The sequence below is a fragment of the Magnolia sinica genome, chromosome 17, assembly GCF_029962835.1.
Source record: "Magnolia sinica isolate HGM2019 chromosome 17, MsV1, whole genome shotgun sequence".
NCBI lineage: Eukaryota > Viridiplantae > Streptophyta > Magnoliopsida > Magnoliales > Magnoliaceae > Magnolia > Magnolia sinica.
The window spans coordinates 470,988-484,414 of record NC_080589.1 but is presented as its reverse complement, the minus strand read 5'-3'; the positions used below and the strand labels follow the sequence as shown (position 1 = coordinate 484,414).

Genomic DNA, 13,427 nt, shown 5'->3' with positions numbered 1-13,427 from the left:
ACTCTCAGAAAAGCAATCATGAACTTTGCCCAAAAGGAAGATGAAACATTCTTTCAATGTTGGGAAAGGTTCAAAGATTTGGTCAGTTCATGCCCACAACACGGATTTGAAACGTGGCGCATTGCAAATTTTTTCTATGATGGACTAACATCTTCCATGCACTAAATGGTCGAGACAATGTGTAATAGAGAATTCATTAATAAAAATGTTGACGAGGTATGGGATTACCTCGATAGTCTTGCTGAAAAAACACAATCATGGGACTATTACCCAAAGTCAAACACCACGTCTAGGCTGACTCAATTAAAGGAGAAAGGTGGATTATATCTCTTGAAAGAAGAGGATGATCTCAAGTGTAAAGTGACTACGCTCATAAGGAAAGTTGAGGCCATGGAAGGAAAGAAGGATAAGGTTAATAAAATTATTTACGGCATCTGTGATTGCAACATTCATACAACTGAAAATTGTCCTACAATACCCGCCTTTCGAGGAATGTTGAATGAACAAGCCAATGCCGTAAACAACTATCAAAGACCTTTTACTGGACCTAACTCCAATACGTACAATCCTGGTTGGAAAAATCATCCAAACTTTAGTTGGAGGAATGGACAAACGGCTACCCCTCAAGGTTTCTTCAATCAAAATCCAAATCAAGGGAAACCTCAAGAGGAACCGGTTCAAAATTCCATACAAGAGCTGGCTCAGGCAATGCGGGGAATTACAGATTTTATGCAAAAGAGAGATTCTCGTATGACGGTTATAGAAAAGGGGATGCTTCTTTCACAACCTCTCCCCAATCCTAAACCGCAGTACGAGATTAATGATCTCAGCTCTTCAAATCAGATGGGGTACGCTAAATCCATCACCACTCTTAGGAGTGGAAAGATCATTGATAAAACTCTTCCAGTTAGGCCCGAAAAGCCTCAAGAACCAGAAGAGGACAACAATGATGGATCTAGTGATGTCCCACAAAAATTAGAACCGGAACTTCTAGAGAAGCCAGTTGCTCCGTTCCCCCAACGGTTGGTTTCACCAAAACCTCTCTCTAACTCTCAGGATATCCTAGAGGTGTTGAAACAAGTGAAAGTTAACATTCCTCTACTTGATGTCGTGAAACAGATACCTTCATATGCCAAATTCCTGAAAGACTTATGCACGACCAAAAGACGGCAAAGTATTCAAAAGAAAATCTTCTTGACTGAGAAAGTGAGTGCCATCCTGAAGCAAGACGTGCCGCAGAAATTCAAGGATCCCGGTAGCCCAACCATATCATGTGTAATCGGGAACCATCGAATTGATCACGCACTTCTTGACTTAGGAGCGAGCGTAAATCTGATTCCCTACTCGGTATACAAACAGTTAGGTTTGGGTGAATTAAAACCCACCCTGACCACACTACAACTTACTGATCGCTCTGTTCGTGTACCAAGAGGGATAATTGAGGATCTGTTAGTCCAGGTCGATAGATTTTACTACCCTATAGATTTTATCATCCTGGACACTGAACCCATCAATAACATGAGCACTCAGATTTCCGTCATTCTTGGTCGCCCATTCCTTGCCACGTCAAATGCAATTATCAATTGCAGGAATGGTGTCATAACTATGTCTTTTGGAAATTTGACATTGGAGTCAAACATCTTTTTCAATAACGGCAGCAACTCAGAGGATGATGACGATTTTCACGACATTAACATGATTGACTCTTTCGTGGAAGATACGACACCTCTAACCTTATCCTCCGACCATCTAGAGACGTGCCTGGCCCACTCCCATGATTTTGATGATGACATAATTAGGGAGACGTGCGCCTTGCTTGATACTACACCGGTACTTGAAGTTAACCGGTGGAGGCCATAATTTGAAGAATTGCCACAAACCAATGTAGTGCCTCTACCGTCTAACCTCAAGCCACCGAAGCTTGATCTAAAACCTTTGCCCTCTGATTTGAAATATGCCTATTTAGGTCAAGATGAGACATACCCGATGGTGATCTCTGCCCACCTGGAGAAAGAACAAGAGAGTATACTCATATCTACTCTCATTGAGCATAAAGGAGCCCTGGGATGGACGATAGCGGACCTCAAGGGAATCGATCCCTCGATTTGTACTCACCGCTTATATCTTGAGGATAATGCAAAAACCGCTCGGCAACCATAACGTAGACTAAATCCAAACATGAAGGAAGTGGTTAAGGCCGAGGTTCTTAAACTATTGGACGTAGGTATTATATACCCTACATCTGATAGTCAATGGGTGAGTCCAACTCAAGTGGTCCCTAAGAAGTCCGGAATCACCATCGTAGCCAATGCTAATAATGAACTCGTGCCAACTAGAGTCACTACTGGTTGGAGAATGTGCATTGACTACAGGAAGTTGAATACCGTCACGAGGAAAGACCACTTTCCTTTACCATTCATTGATCAGATCCTGGAAAGGTTAGCTAGTCATTCCTATTACAGTTTCCTTGACGGGTATTCGGGCTACAACCAGATAGAGATAGCCCCTGAAGACCAGGAAAAGACCACATTTACATGTCCCTACGGCACCTTTACCTATCGAAGGATGCCATTCGGACTATGTAATGCCCCTGCCACCTTTCAGCGATGTATGCTTAGTATCTTTTCTGATATGGTGGGGCAATATCTAGAGGTCTTCATGGACGATTTCTCTATTTACGGTCCATCTTTCAGCAAGTGCTTGGAAAGTCTTAAATGTGTGCTGAAAAGATGTGAAGAAAAGAACTTGGTACTTAATTGGGAGAAGTGTCATTTCATGGTTCAGAAGGGAATTGTCCTTGGGCATATCATCTCGTCCAAGGGAATCGAGGTAGATAAGGAAAAAATCGATCTTATCTCTAACCTACCTCCACCCAAAAACATCAGAGACATGCGATCCTTCTTAGGACACGCAGGATTTTACAGGCGATTCATAAAGGACTTTAGTCTCCTCTCTCGTCCTTTATGTAATCTTCTTCAAAAGGATGCTCCGTACGAGTGGACTGAGCAATGCCAAGAAGCTTTCACCAAGCTTAAGGGCACGTTAACCACTGCACCTATCATGCAGCCACCCGACTGGAGCTTTCCTTTTGAGCTTATGTGCGACGCTTCTGATTATGCTCTTGGAGCGGTTCTAGGCCAGAGAAAGGATAAGAGACCCTACGTCATCCATTACGCGAGTAGGACTTTAAATCCGGCCCAAGTGAACTACTCAACTACGGAAAAAGAACTCTTAGCCGTAGTGTTCGCCTTGGACAAATTTAGGTCCTACCTGATCGGATCCAAGATCATTATCTATACAGATCATGCGGCACTGAAGTATCTTCTTTCTAAGAATGATTCTAAGCCCCGCCTGATACGATGGATCCTTCTACTCCAAGAATTTGATTTGGAAATTAAAGATAAAAAGGGAGTAGAAAACGTTGTGGCCGATCACCTTTCTCGCCTTAATACCTCTGATTCCCTTGAGACGACCCATATCAACGACATGTTCCCTGATGAACAACTGTTCAGAGTCTCCCATTCACCTTGGTTCGCTGATATTGCTAATTATCTTGCTACAGGTGCCATACCGACACAGTGGACTGCGCAAGATAAGAAGAAATTCTTCACCGAGGTGCGCAACTTTTTCTGGGGTGATCCTTATTTATTTAAATATTGCCCAGACCAAATCCTAAGGAGATGTGTACCAGACAATGAGCATCAGAGCGTCATCTCCTTCTGTCACTCACAGGCCTGTGGTGGTCACTTTTCTGCTAAAAAGATCACGGCCAAGATTCTGCAGTGTGGCTTTTACTGGCCCACTATGTTTAGGGACACTCATGAGTTTTGCAAAGCTTGTGAGCGTTGTCAGAAATTGGGAGCATTGTCCCATCGAAATATGATGCCTTTGAATCTCATCCTTATCATTGAAGCATTTGATTGCTGGGGCATCGATTTCATGGGACCATTCCCCCAATCGTTTGAAAATCTGTATATTTTGCTCGCCGTGGATTATGTCACTAAATGGGTCGAAGCGATTCCGTGTCGAACTAATGACCATCGCACGGTCATTAAATTCCTAAAAGAAAACATCCTTTCTCGATTCGGAACGCCTCGAGCCATCATTAGTGATGGGGGCTCACACTTTTGTAATAAACCAATTGGGAGCTTAATGAAGAAATACGGTATCTTTCATAGGGTGAGCAACCCGTACCACCCACAGACAAGTGGGCAAGCTGAGATTTCTAATAGGAAAATTAAACACATTTTGGAGAAAACGGTTAACCCTGATCGTAAGGATTGGTCAATCCGATTGACCGATGCCTTATGGGCATACCGTACTGCCTTTAAAACCCCTATTGGAATGTCTCCCTTTAGACTTGTCTATGGAAAAGCTTGTCACTTGCCTGTGGAGCTAGAACATAAAGCGTACTAGGCGATCAAAAATCTTAATTTCAATATGGACAACGCTGGCTTGCTACGCAAACTTCAATTGAATGAACTTGAGGAAATCCGGAATGATGCGTATGATAATTCGAGAATTTACAAGGACAAGATGAAAGCATTTCATGACCAACACATTTTGCGAAAATCATTCACGCCTGGTCAGAAGGTCCTTTTGTACAATTCTCGATTACATCTCTTTTCGGGTAAGTTTCGATCTCGTTGGACCGGCCCTTATATTGTTGTTACTGTTTTTCCTAATGGGGCCGTTGAGATAAGAGATCCCGACAATGGCAAGGAGTTTAAAGTCAATGGACATCGATTGAAATCATTTGTTGAGAAATTTGATTCAAAGGACATGTCCATGCCCCTGACTGCTCCTGTTTACCAGGATTGATCTCCTAGTCTGATGGAGGTATAGGTAGGTTTATCGCTTTCATAAGACTAGGATAGTTGCTTTATTTATCTGGCTGAAGACGGTAAACTTAGCGCTCCTGGGAGGCAACCCAGCTCTTCATTTCATTTCATTTTTATTATTAGTTAGTTCAATGTTTGTGGGTAACATTACTGCAAACCCTCACGAGACTATAATTCGACCACTGGGGGCAACCTAGGGGTTTAAAGGCTTGTTGCATTCGCTAAATGCAATCGAGAGTACCTACGAAAGTAGTATAGGTAGGACCTTCTTTTTGTGATTTTATTTTTATTTTTATTTTTTTTATTTCTTTCTTGTGCTAACTCACTTTTTCGTTGATATTTTTGAGAAAGCCTCTTGATTCTTTCATCCAAGTACTATCTTTCCCTCACTCCTCTTATATTTTCGTTGTCCCATGTGCACTGCATGCTTATTTCTTTTACATTGAGGACAATGTAGATTTTAGGTTGGGGTGGAAGATTAGGTTTCCTAATCAGTGTTTTCTTGGTCTTGAGCAAAACATTGTGAAAATTTTTAATTTTTCTGGACTTTCTTGTGAATTCGAAGGGATTTTGACGGCCATCTAGGGCACTTGGAATTTCAAGATACGTGATGTTGGTAATTTAAGACGCTTGGATTCAGCATCTGTTGGATTTCATAGTTAAGTTTGAATTGTTAATCCAGAATTAGAAGTTGTAAACATTAATTGAGTTATGATCTCACATGTCACATCTCGCTTTCACATTAAGGTTTCAGTTTGATATTGAAGGATTTACTTGGTACTCGCTAAACATGAAAGGAACTGGCCTGAGAAAATTGAAAGGATTGGGTGAATAATTTTCACTATAGGTTTGCTCCCTATAGGTGAAGGTTTGATTTCCCAAAGTAGCCGTCGAAAAGGGGTGGGCAATGGTCTTCATCATAGGTTTGCTCCCTATAGGTGAAGATTTGATTCCTCCCCTTGGCGGTATTTTAATGAAAAAATATATATATCAAAGGTCGATTAATGAAAAGATGATCCGTGAGGAAAGTTTTGGTTATTATGAATTATTTTATTGTTTACCGATAATATCATAAAAAGTGAACCTTGATGATAAGTCGAGAATACACCATACACCCATGGAACTCGATGTTTAGAGTTGTTCTAATTAATGGATTAATATTTGAACTAGATTATGAAGTTTACCGTAAGCTTGATTTCAGGAGAAGGTAATGACCAACAGTCATGAATCTTAGACTTCTATTTTTGGATTAGTTTTGAAAATCACTTGAGTCATAGAAATTGTCCTGTAATTCTCAATTTATTTTTCGCATACCTTGCTCGGGACTAGCAAAATGCTGGTTGGAGGTTGTGTTGAGGGTCAAATATTGCATATTAGACCCCAATTATTTTCTGAATTTACAAGCATGATGCCGTTTAATGACCCGATTTAATCGTATTTGTGATGCAGAGTATATTTACGAGCATGGACTGGAAAGGATGCTAAAAGCATGGATTTAAAGCTCAGGCATCACCAAGGCATTGGACGGGGCCCCATGGGACCATGATCGAGGATTTACACGTCAGAGATCAGAGAAATTCCAATCACTCACTTCAAACAGGCCTGAAAGACATCCATAATGCAAGATCACGGGGTTCCCACCATCTGATTGGCTCCAAACTTTATATAAGGCCTGATGATCATGAATTAACCGTACACATCAAAAATCATCCATTGGATCGCTATGGAAGTGACCCAACGGACGGATCAGCCCACAATTTACTGATCTGGGGCCCACCTGAACTCTGGATATACCTCATCTTCGGTCTCAACACCTTAAATTATATGAAGAACCAGATGGACGGAGGAGATTTTGTATATACTCTATAATGGACCCCACGTGTGCATTGCATGTGCACAGTGTGCACGTGTACTAGCCGTGCACCCATGCACTCAAAGTCGATCAGTGGGCGCTGACCGACTAAAACTCAAACTCTCCCAAAACGCAATAGCGTTAACGTTGTCCGGCATTGGGTTTGCTTTGCGGACCCCACTCATCATGTATTTAGAAGATCCGGACCGACCATTAGGATTTCAAAGGCCTTATTACCAAAGCCTAGGTGACGGAATTTTAGGAGATAGCGTATATCATATCTCAACCGTCAAAACGGAAGATGGACGGCAGTGAAAAAACTCCTGTGGGCCATGCATACATCAATTCAAAACCATCCATTCCCTAATGGATATTCGAGAGGATCATAATGGACGGAATGGATTTCTCAAAAAGATATCTAATTGGGGCCCACCATCATCTCAGCGCAAGAAAAGCAAAAGCTCTGTTCGCATGTGACCGGAAGATCTGGGCCGTTTTGCATTCATGGCCAGGATCGGTTCGACGATCTGAACCATTCAGAAGTCTCCAATGACCCAGCTAATGTAGACCTAGGAGAGCGAATTTGAAGAGAGCTGCATGATCAGTTTTTCATCGTTTAAACGCGATTCAGACGGCGGTCTAGAAAGCTCAGGTGGGCCACACCAAAACAGACAAAAAACAGTCATGTACGACCGGTTTTCCATGACAGTCCAATGAACGGACCAAATCTCGCGAGAAAATCCAAGAAATGGGCCACACCATCATCCCAGCGCAGGTCCTGCGCAGGCCGTGCGTCCACGCAGAGTCCGGGCGCTGCCGTTTTCTTGGCTGCGTAAATGGACTTGCGCAAGGAGCTTCAAAGATGGGTGGCTGAGCATACAATCCGACGGCAGCCAGGCCTCTCCGCTACTCCTAGCAGAATATATAAGCAAGGGAGAGAGAGAGAACGAGGGGGCGATTGGCAGGAGGGAGGACTTGAGCTTAGATCTAGAGCAGGGAGAGAGATAGATAGTAAAAGGTTTTTTTTTCCTTTTTATCTTTGTTTAAGGGTTAGCCGCATCATGACGGGCTAAACCTCTTAGCTGGGGCTAAGAGGTGAAGCTTGTAGCCTGATGGGAGCTTTTTACTTATGCCTTTTTTGTTTAAACTGAACTGATCTTGTTTTTAGTTTAATTAAGGAATTGTTTTTAGTTTTTTTATGGGCTGTTGTGACTAAAATTACAATGGGTCTGCGATGACTTTGAGTATTTCTCCCTCCCTTTGATGTTTATGACGTCGAGAAGCCCTGTTGTTCACCATTGTCTCATGGGCATGGTTGGATGACGGTATCCTTCCTAACCTTCATGCATTGTTGAGTGGTTAGTAATTAGTTTAATTCTGTTGTTTGCTTTGCCTCCTGGGCATGGATTGATGATGGAATCCATTCTAATTCATATACCTTTCATCTCTTTAAAAACTATATTAAAAGAAGTTCAGTTTAGTTTACATGGTGATGGCATAAGATCTCCCTGATCTCTACAAGTGGATCCTCTGAATCCCCAGTTTCCCTTCCTCTGAATTCCTTAAGTTTAGATTAATCTCTCACCATTATTCATCAATTTACATTGGATTTAGATTTCATCTCATTCTAGTTCTAGTTCTAGTTAGCTTCAGATTACGTACAGGTTTCAATCCCTTAGGATTCGACCTCGGTCTCACCGAGTTTATTACTACATCACAACCCTATACTTGGGGAGTGAACAGTTTTCAAATTTTTAGCTTCCCTCCAAAATTTAAAAAGTTTTGGTGGTTTTGAATCGTGGATTTTGTCTCACATCGGATTTGGCAAAGAAAACTATCTTGTATATAAGATAGTCTTCTTGCCTTGAGCTTGAGCCCCATTCAGGGGGCATGTGAATTTGGTCATGTGAGGGGCTATACTAATAGCTCTAATCTATGTCATTGACCACACACGTGGGTGCGGGTGCGGTGTGAGTATACTTGCGTGGGTGTGTGTATGGGTACTCGTGGGACTTTATTTGCGAGAGTGTACTCGCACTTGCGCATTTTCGTTTTAAACCAGAGATATGCATCCGTTCCGGTTGATCGCACCTATTGGGTTTAAACCTAACGGACCTAACCTTTTCTAAAGAGTGCTTATGCACCAATTCGGAGTGTATATAAAGACTACCGATTCCAGTTTCAAATATATGAAAATCATTCTCTTTTATAAAACTCTCTCTGCTATTCTAGTTTAAGAATTTTACTGAGTTCATCGCTGAATCAACTCAGCACTTTCGGATTAAACTGCAAGTGGTTTGAGCCCGCATACAGTGAGTGCACCGCTGGGACCAGGTCATAGTTGTTGTATCCTAGAGGTCGATTGCTCTGGAAACCTGTTGCACTTAGGACGCTGTCCAAGGGAAGCAAATTCGATTTCAAGCCGAGTGACTCAATCACGTCTCGACTCAATTCAATAAGTTCTTCTTTCTCAAAATCTCATTTTCCTTTTTTGGTTCTCGATTTTAATAGTTTATTTAATTTAACCAAATATTCCAATAATCTTGAAATCGAATTTGTTGAATTACATAAACTATGGGTATAGTAACTGTAAATGTTTCTGCAGAGTTAGCCAAAATCGAACCGTTCGCCGGACAATGCTTTAAACGGTAGAAACAGAAACTGATGTTTGCATTGACCACCCTTAAAGTTTCATACATACTATCTGAATCATTTACTATAGATCCAGCAAATCAAACTGAAGTAGCGGATGAAAATAATTGTAAAAATTATATTCTAAACTCTTTGTCTAACGAAATATATGATGTGTATGCTTCTTACGAATCTGCTAATGACATATGGACTGTTTTAAAAAAGAAGTACATATTGGAAGATGTAGATGCTAAGAAACATGTAATTGTTAATTTTCTTTATTATGAAATGACAGACGATAAACCTATCACAAATCAGATTCACGATTTTCAAAGTCTAGTTCACGAACTATCGACAGAAGGAATTAAGTTGGATGAAGTGTTTCTATCAGGAGCGCTAATAGAAAAGTTACCGCCCTCCTGGAAAGAATATAAGAATAGAATGAAACATAAAAAGAACGGTGTTTCTTTGGAAACCACTATCGTACACATACGAATAAAGGAGGCCAATAGAATCAGGGACCAAAAAGGAAATAGAAATGAGATAGATTCCAAGGCCAATCTTGTGGAATCAAGTCGGGCAAATAGTAAGAAAAATGGCAACTATCATAACTGTGGCAAGCCTGGACATTACGCAAATGAATGCAGGCTCAAAAAGAAGAATGCAAATAATCAATTCAAGAAAAATGAAAATTGCTACAACTGTGGAAAGCCCGGGCATCATGTTAAAACCTGCAGGCTTAAGAAAAATAAAGATAAGCCGCAGGCTAATCTTACAGAAACAGGCAATGAGTCTGACATGATAGTAGTTGTGGTGTCAGAAGTCTTTCTTATAAACAACTTGGAGTGGGTACTAGACACTGGTGCAACTAGGCACGTGTGCAAGGATTGTAGCATGTTTACCTCCTACCAAGTATCAGGAGATGATGAACAGGTATTCATGGGTAATGCTAGAACGTCTCCAATTGCAGGGAAAGGGAAAGTACTTCTAAAACTTACTTCTGAAAAGACTCTCATGTGCCTGACATTAGAAGAAACTTGGTCTCTGGTTCGATCCTCAATAAGGCTGGTGTCAAGTTAATATTTGATTCAAACAAGCTTGTAATGACTATTAATGAAATTTTTGTTGATAAGGGATACTGTAGCAATGGTTTATTCATTGTAAATGTATCTAATGATAATAATAAGAAGACATCTATTTTTGTTTATATTGTTGAACTTTTTTATCTATGGTATAGTAGATTAGGTCATGTGAATGTAGTATCTTTAAAGAAAATGAAAAGATTAGGTTTATTACCTAATATATCTAATGAAGGATTCGATAAATGTGAAACATGTGTAAAATTAAAATTTATTAGAAAACCCTTTAAATGAATAGAAAGATCATCTATTCTATTAGAGTTGATACACGATGACTTAGGTGATTTTAGAAATCACATGTCTAGAGGTGAAAAAAGATATTATATAACTTTTGTAGATGACTACTCTAGGTTCACTAAAATCTATCTGTTAAGAAACAAAGATGAAGCTTTAGATGCTTTTTCTAAATACAAAATTGAAGTTGAAAATCAATTAAATATAAAAATTAAAAGACTTAAAACAGATAGAGGATGTGAATATGAATCTTCTCAATTTAGAGAATTATATGAAAAGAATGAAATAGTTCACGAAACTACAGCTCCTTATACACAAGAACAGAATGGAATAGTAGAATGTAAGAATAAAACTCTAAAAGATATGATGAATGTTATGTTAAATAGTTCAAGTTTACCCTCAAATATGTGGGGAGAAGTAATTCTAACTACTTGTTATATTCTAAATAGGATTCTTTCTAAATCTTCTGAACAGACACCTTATGAACTTTTGAAGAATCATGTTCCTAGTTATAAATATATTAAAGTGTGGGGGTGTCTTCCTAAAGTAGGATTACCTGAAACTAAGAAAAGAAAGTTAGGTCTTAAAACGGCCGACTATATATTTATAGGGTACGCACAAAACAGTGCGGCCTACAGGTTTCTAGTTTTAAAATCTAAGGATAATATTCTCTCCTAATACAATTATAGAAGCTAGGGATGCAGAGTTCTTTGAGAATGTATTCCCTATGAAATCTAAATCTATAAGAATAAATAAAGTCAATGAATCAGAAATTACGTCTACTAGTAAAAATGCATACGAGAAAATAGTAGAAGAGATACAACTAAAAAAAAATACTAAGGTTATAAGAGAAACTAACCTAAGAGATGGTTTTTTCACCTTCTTCGTAGAAGATGAACCTACAACCTATATAGAAAGAATTAACTCTCCAGATGCAACCTTTTAAAATGAAGCAATAAATGATGAGTTAGAATCTATTATATCTAATAACACTTGGAAACTTATAGACCTATCACCTGGAAATAAACTAATCGGATATAAATGGGTGTTTAGAAATAAACTAAAACCAGATGGGACTATTGATAAGTTTAAAGTTAGGTTGGTAGCAAAAGACTTTAAATAAAAAGAATGAATAGATTACTTTGATACATATTTCCCTGTAACTAGAATTACAACTATCAGGGTCTTAATAGCGATAGCCTCCATATATAAACTGGTGGTACACCAGATGGACGTTAAGATAGTTTTCCTAAATAAAGACTTAAAAGAAGAAATATATATGGAACAACCTGAGGGTTATAAGATATCAGGTAAAGAAAATAAAGTATGTAGACTAATTAAATCAATATATGGTTTAAAACAGACTCCTAAACAATGGCATGAAAAATTTGATGGTGTTTTAAAATCAAATGGTTATCATATAAATGATGTAGATAGATGTGTATATAGTAAAATTTTTGAAAATGATTATGTTATTATATGCCTTAATGTTGATGACATGCTTATTTTTGGAACTAATATTAAATTAGTTAATGTAACTAAGAAATTCTTGTCATATAAGTTTGACATGAAAGACTTAGGAGAGGCTAGTGTAATCTTGGATATTGAAGTCCAAGAAAAATGGTGTTATTATATTATCACAATCTCATTATATTGAAAAGATATTGAGAAAGTTTAACCATTTTAACTGTTTACCTGTCAGTACTCCTTATGATTATAGTGTGACTCTCATGAAGAATACAGAAAATAGTGTGTGTCAATTGGAGTATTCCAAAATAATTGGTATCCTCATGTATCTAACAAACTGCACTAGACTAGACATATCTTTTGCAGTGGGAAGGCTAAGTAGATATACACATAACCTTGGAAAAGATCATTGGAATGCCTTGTCTAGGATTTTGAAATACTTAAAAGGCAGTATGGCCTATAGTTTACATTATAATGGTTTACCTACTGTATTAGAAGGATACAGTGATGCTAACTGGATCAGTGATTCAGATGAGACAAAATCTACTAGTGGATATGTCTTCACTTTGCGTGGAGGAGCAGTCTCTTGGAAGTCTACCAAACAAACACGTATCGCTCGGTCGACTATGGAATTCGAGTTTAATACCTTAGAAAAGGCTGGACCAGAAGCGAAGTAGCTTAGAAATCTCTTAGCTAATATACCATTATGGTCAAAGCCTGTATCGACCATGTCTATTCATTGTGACTGTCAAGCAGTTATAGTAAAAGCAAAGAGTAAAATATATAATAGAAAGAGCAGGCATATTAGACTCAGACACAATATAGTGAAACACATGTTGTGTGATGGAGTAATATTTATTGACTTTGTGAGGTTAGGAAAGAATCTGGCAGATCCTTTGACAAAAAGACTATTTAAAAGGTTAGTCAATGATACATCGAATGGAATGGGGTTGAGCCTAATATATGAGCTGCCAGTGTCGGCAACCCAACCTATACAAGTGGAGATCCCATGAGATAGGTTCAATGGATAACTAACAAGATAAGAGGTAGACGATTGCACTGAGTTATATGAGCCCCTTCTATAGTGTATAGTGCGAGCAGCAACACAGAATGATGAGTTTTTTAAAACGCTTAATGAATCCATCGCCATATATTTGGTGGTGTATATAGTTGCTGCATACACTTAATGAAATTCACCTATATAGGTGTAGAGGTGGAGGCCGCTTCCTATGAGAATCTAGGTAAATTCTCTAGAGCACTAAT

At 39.0% G+C, this 13,427-nt stretch overlaps 1 non-coding gene across 1 annotated transcript; it reads right to left on the bottom strand.

Moving 5' to 3' along the window:
* On the bottom strand, positions 1 to 107 carry LOC131232161 (small nucleolar RNA R71). Its single transcript, XR_009164775.1, has one exon. It is a non-coding gene; the product is annotated as a small nucleolar RNA R71 (small nucleolar RNA).
* Positions 108 to 13,427: the final 13,320 nt, after the last annotated feature.